This window comes from Pinus tabuliformis, chromosome 3_2, assembly GCF_031772625.1.
Source record: "Pinus tabuliformis cultivar Carrire ecotype Pingquan chromosome 3_2, CPIR1, whole genome shotgun sequence".
Classification (NCBI taxonomy): Eukaryota; Viridiplantae; Streptophyta; class Pinopsida; order Pinales; family Pinaceae; genus Pinus; species Pinus tabuliformis.
Genome location: NC_142302.1, coordinates 903,120,075 through 903,126,819, shown reverse-complemented (window position 1 = coordinate 903,126,819; position 6,745 = coordinate 903,120,075).

Genomic DNA, 6,745 nt, shown 5'->3' with positions numbered 1-6,745 from the left:
GAGAACGGGCTAAAATAACTCACGCTCATCATCAAGCATTGGTGAAAGCCTCTTTTGATTCCAATATGATATCCAAAAAATATTTTTAGATGGGAGATCTAGTTTTTAAATGGGACAAGGCTCATGAGGAAAAGGGAAAACATACAAAATTTTAAAGAATGTGGCTTGGTCCTTTTCAGATCATAGAAGTCATAGGTCCGTCTACCTTCATGTTACAAGATTTAACAGGAAAAAGAGATTCTCTACCTGTTAATGGTCAGATTCTTAAGAAATATTTTCCATAGAAGAACATTCTTCTATTTTGTAGAGTAGTTGTTTTTCTTTTCATAATAAAACCAGTTGTGAATGGTTACAATAGGCATTTATGAAAAAGACACCAATTCTCTTTCAAATTTTGATCTTTCGCTTGTATAAATAGCAAATCTTTTGGAAAATTGATCTTTATTATTGAAAGATACAGTTAAAAACTCTAGCCTAGATATGATACTAGTTTCAACTTCATAAAATTTGATGAAAACAACCTTTAGTGAGAAATTGTTTTATATCAGTGCAATGAAAGGTATCAATAACAAAATAAAGATTCTCTGTAGAACAGCTATTTCCAAAAACTCTACTATTGTCGTCCAGAGCTATCTTAAGGAAACAATGACTTCCTCCCTACTAAGGAAATCACAACTTTCAGAGGAACAATCCAAGGATACACTTTATCTTAAAGAGTGAGAGGTCTCATCACGAGCCGGCTTATCATAATCACAGATATTATAACTTGCTGACTTTGCCAATACTGCATACCACAACAGGGCAATGACTCAAGATTGTTGCAATCAAAAGGCAAGGGGTCTCATCACGAGCCAACTTGTTCAGCAAAGTTATAAATCAGTGAATGACTGTGTCATGAATTGGCTACCAAACCAAGACATTTCTCTTTAAGAATAAAAAAGAAAATGAAAGCAGAAAGTGTGGATGTGGATTCTTCTTTGGGAATTGTAGGTTTCTTTAAGTAGGATACAGGATCATTGCTGGGTAACAGGTAACCCTGTCGAGGCTATAAACGCCTGCTGGCAGCAGAGGCTCTACCTACGACAAATGAGCATATTTAAAACTGGTTTACAGAGAAGACTTTGTTTTATCTTTACAAGCCAAGTAATGACTGATGTAAATACAAGGACAGCTTGAGGCAGCAAATAATCAGAGTTGAAAATAGTTGAAATAAAATGTCATTGACAGGTTAAAGCATAATGTACTTTATCTTTCTATAATAAAGTTTAACTTTCTGGAAAATTTTCTGTTTTGGAAGTTTTGAAAATTCAAAAGAGTAGCAGAGATAACTGGTTCTTCCAAGTGAATCGCCAATTGTTGTGGCCAGCAACAACCCCCCTTCTTATTTAGTGTAATTCCTAATACTAAATAAGTGGGGACCCTTAGCAAAAAATTTAAAAATCAAAGTAGTGTTTAAATTTCCTTTTTCGAATAAAATTACCATCATAAGCTTAGGAAGCTCCCCTTAAAAAATCCAAAAAATCTAAGTTTTATGATAAGGTAAGACACAAATCTTTCCTTAGGAATATCGCATCGCAAAAAGATAACGGGATACCTCCTTATGAGCTGAATTTTAAACATTGCGAGATTGCGATGTGCGATAATGAAATATCGCATCGCATACAACACAATTTACAACGAAACACTTTAATTTGCCGATATGCGATGACGCCGATCGCAAAATCGCATTTCGCAGAAAACAGGTTAACAAAGATTGTCATACATAACATTCCTGCGATCTGCGATATTGCGATATTGCGATCTCACGATACAATGACAATGCGATAATGCGATATCACGAGTGACCAACTTTGTGATGTTATCATTTCGCGATGCTGCGATAAATCACTTCATCGCAAATCTTTCGGGCACGTTATTCAAGAAAAGTATTTTCCATAAGCAGACACCTGGTTATGCACTTTAATGCTAATAAATGAATTAGTTTCCAGTTATTAATGGAATATGAGTTCGTGCTTATCGAGAAAATCATCTCACGTAAGGTGGTATACTTGATGTGTCTACGACATTTAAAACTTTCCCATCACCCTTCCTTGTCATTCATTTTCACTTCACTTGTGAATTGTAGGAATGGAGAAAAGAGGCCAATACAAAGCAATAAGCAGGATAAAATGGGAAAGAAAAGCAAAGCCCCGAGCTCAGAAGAAAAGGAAATGGCGCCCTTTTATACAAACACGGCCTGTGACAGAGACGCGGGAATTGCTACATGGGAAGGCATGTATAATCTGCTCGAAGAAGAGAATACCAGAGTAATGGAAGATGCTACTACCACGGGCTCAAAGAGTTCATCTGAGGCATCCATCGCAGAGTTAGCCTGCTCATTCTTACATCGGATAGCAGCAAGGCCCAAAATTCTCCCATACACGGACATGGTGAAGTGGATATTGGACAACGCAGATATCAGAAATAGACAGTTTAAAACTCAGGGTCAGGGACTTATCGGCTCATTCGCTACATAGGATTTAAGGCTCATGTATCATTTACCAGAGCCACAGGCAACTTATAACAAGCAGTTTATGGAGAAATTTGCAAAAGAAAATCAGGACCTGGCAGAAACCACCAAAGACTGGTCTAGGAGGGACGGACCGCTGAAGAAAGATAAACACGGTATGTACAATACTGGTTTCTCACCTCCCCATATTCCTTTGCTACTGCCATGCTTTGTAGATTGTTTGGAATGCCAGATATCAACAAATTTTCATCTGAATGGCTACCGTTATTGGATGCCGCCACAAATGCCACTATTGTAGATTGGGCCAAAATCTTATCTGAAAATCTAGTCACGGCCATTGTAAGTTACCGATCTAAAAGAACTGTCTCTCAGAGAATCTATCCTCCTTTTACCTATCGGCGTATGTAATGGATGCGATATGTTATGTTTCTAAGTTTCCTGTAATGGGTTGGAAGTGGACAACTCAAGACCCCTTACCTATTCATGTCTATCATAAAGAATTGTGGGACTCTAAGTTCACTCCATACTTCTACCAGATTTGTCATGGAATTATGCTGCCCTTGTACAGAATGTTGTATGATAAAGACACTCCGAGATGCTCTCCTGAAGCAGAGGTAGACATCCTCCCTGTCGCAAGATGGTTCGGGGAGGAATTGTTTACTTATGTCAGGGTATTTGGAAGTTCTGCTTCCCCTCATGTCCTACCTTTGTATATCCCTGATAAACTGTTAGCTCGAGAGATTGCCTATCAAACCTGTGGGGAAGGCGGTCTAACTAAAGATTTGAAAGACAAAAAGAAGGCTATATGGCCACAGTTTCCTATAGCCTGTGGGGCCTTTTCGCTTTTTGATGTAGGCCATGCATTCACAGAAGTAAAAAATATGACGTGTTTACAGTTATTCAAATTTTCAGGAAGACCATTTGACCCTCATGATGTTGCCAAGAATTTCACTACTGCAATCAAGATAAAGGTGTTTTCTGGAGAAGATGATGTATTCGATGACATATTCCAACAGAAAAGCACACTTGAAGAAATTCTGCATGCAACCCAATTGCAATTCTCTCCAGAAGAATTTCAAAAGTTTAAAATATACAGGGAAAGGAGGTTAGCCAGTATTCCTTTGGAGAAACTACGCCTAAAACCCACAAGGGAACCAACTCCAAGTGTTAGTCTTAGTGGAAGTTCAGGCACAAACAGATCTAAATCCAAGTCTGGAAAAGAAACATCTGAACATTCTAAAAGATCCGTAAGTGAATAGGATAAGAGTGAAGAGTCAGTAAAAGATACTGCCCAGTCAACAGAACTTCTACAACAACAGGTTTTTACCTCCCCGCAAAGAGATCCTCCCCCTCTCATCGTTCAGCAGCCATCATTCACAACCGAATTAGATAAAGAATGGGAAACCTTCAATGACTTGATCAATCTTGAAGGGCAAACCATAAAAACACCTGCAAGTGATGCACAGGTAACAAAAGAAGTAGTCACAAGAACAATTAGCAATGTCTTAGATTTGGAGCATATCCCCATTGCCCCATCCTCTGAGGTTATGCTCAAAATAGAAGAAATTCCTCCTCTAGATGTATTTTATAGCCCACAACACAAAGCAGTAGTAAGAAGGCAGAGGAAGAAAAGGAAATTGGAAAACGTGATCCCTCAAGACGCAGAACAATTAGATGTCCTGTGGCAAGATCCCACTAGAAATCCTACTGAGAATCTCACCAAACTATCTCAGATCGTAGGAGCAAATGCCTTTGTGACTATTGATAAAGCATGTGAGGTACAACAATTGCTAAAAGAAAAGGAAGACCAGATACAAGTTTTGCAACAACAGTTGCAACAAGCTAATGCTAACAATGAAGCACAGAAACAACTTGAAAGGTTGCAACAGGACTTCCAACAAATGCAGATAGGATATCAGAAAATTTTGGATGAGAAAGGAAATCAGTTACAGGATTTATAGGAGATGCACAAGGACAATCCTAAACTTACAGAATTTATCACAGAGTCCATTTCCTTGAATGAACAATTACTACAGCAGCAGGAAGCGTTGGGCCAAAAGATATCGCAGTGGAGCTATTATTGTGAAATAAGTGATAAAACCACTAATCAAGTGGTAGATTTACGAAGTGACTATGATTTAATTGATAAACGGGTGACTGAATATTTGGCTTGGCAAGAAACAGACGAGGGAAAAAGAGCAGGTGCACCAAGAATTAATGAAAACCACAAAGAAATGCTCTTTAACAAATGGGACGAGCAAATCAGAGAAGTAGAGCAAGCAACAGAAGGAGCAGCCACGACAGCAAGCAGTATTATTGATTGTGTAAATGAAAATTTGCACAGGGAAAATTTGATTGTAGAGACCAGTCCAGGCTATTTACCTAATGCACAGCAACTAGAGATAGATTGGAAGCAGAAAGAAAAAGAAAAGGCAGAAGCAATCCAAGGGTTAACCAAGTTGAACCGGGATTAGTACTGGGCATACTTGGTAAAGCCACATAGCCAATGGATGACTCTTAAGTGTATCATCAATTTGGCCGAAAAGATGGCGCCAGCTCTTGTCGATTCTGTTTTCTCATCTCAGCTAAAATCGGAAGTCGCCCAGTCGACTCTTCTCAAACAGATGCTGCATGCATGCGATTTCAAGGACCAAATACAGAAGTAGTTTAATTTTAGATTCAATTTTAGTTTTAATTTTGTTTTATTTTCCTGAAATGAGGGCAGTCATTTAAACCGCATCCTACATTTTTGTAATAATTTATTTTTAGATTTAGTTAGTAGTATTTAAATCCTTCTCATGCATTTAGAGAAGGGTCCTGAAATTTATCAAAAACTTATCCCCAGAACATGCACTTCTGTACCCTCTGAGGAGGTTTTGATGAATGAATGGAATATGATTTATTGATGTTTGCATTTGATATCTACTACTGATGTTGCACTTTTGTACTCTTAGTGGATATTTGATCAAGAAGAGATAAATCGTTATCACTTGAAGCTCATGAGTAGGACTAGTTATAAATGGTATTTCTATCTCTTAACTATTTCTGCCTTGTGTTAGAGTGATTTTTAGTTCAGTTATTTATATATTGATATATGAATGCTTGAGTTATCATTTGGCACTTTTGTATGGTGATAGCTATTTATTTATGCTTTGTGTATGAATAGCTTATTATGCGATATGTTTTTCACAACTGTTTCGTCTAACTTTTTATACAAAGTGGTTCATCCTTATTGAATTCTTTTCTCATAACATTTGAATGATCTTTATTACCAGTTGTTATTTGAAATCATTTTAGATCGCATAAAGAAAATATTACACCCCGGGTTAGTGTAGATTTAGATATTTATGCTTATTACAATATAATTTCCTTAGTATTAGATTAGAATTAGAGTAAAAGTATTCCATTTAGAAACTATTAGATCAGAAATATCAATCTTTCCCACACACACACTTAAATTGGGAAATTGGTCCCATATCCCTAGTCGGACCCTCTATACCAAACGGAAAAGGAGCTGCCAACCAAGGTCTGGACCGGGCGGGTATCCCCCTTGTTGTAGACCCGATTTTCGGGGCTTCAACACTCCTCGAATGTGCGTGGCTTCCTTGGATAATCTGTCGGCACTGTGATTATGCTCCCTGTAGATATGACGAACAATGATGTTATTAAAATGAGATTTGAGGTGCATAACTTCATCCAAAATATTTAAGAGTGTGTGTGCATGACATCTAGATTTCAGATTGATCCAGTTTATGATAATATTTGAATCCCCGTGTATCTGTAAATCTCTGCAATCATGATTTAATGCAAAATGCATAAGATGTCTGATGGTTATGAGCTCAGCGAAATTGTTCGTTCCCATGCCTAAGCCCATCTTAACTTTGAAATGATGATGAGTTGATAAATATAGAATGAACCCCCCCCCACATCCATGCTGCTACGCAGCACCATCGAAAAAGGCCCATGGTATGGATTGGTCTATGGGGTCCGGGGCAGCTGGTCTGCGAATGCGAGGAGGGGTAATTTCCGGCAGTTCATGGTATGCTGCAACGATTTTGGCAGTAACAAATTGCCATCGAATCGAGCCATTTTCGAAAATCATTTTGTTCCTAGCCAACCAAACTGCCCAGCTAATGATAAGGGTAAGGCACCCACAGTTTGTACTGGAATGAGCTTGATACCAAGCCTCCCATGCTACTGAGATGTTTTCACCCTCCCAAATACTCATGAAGCCGA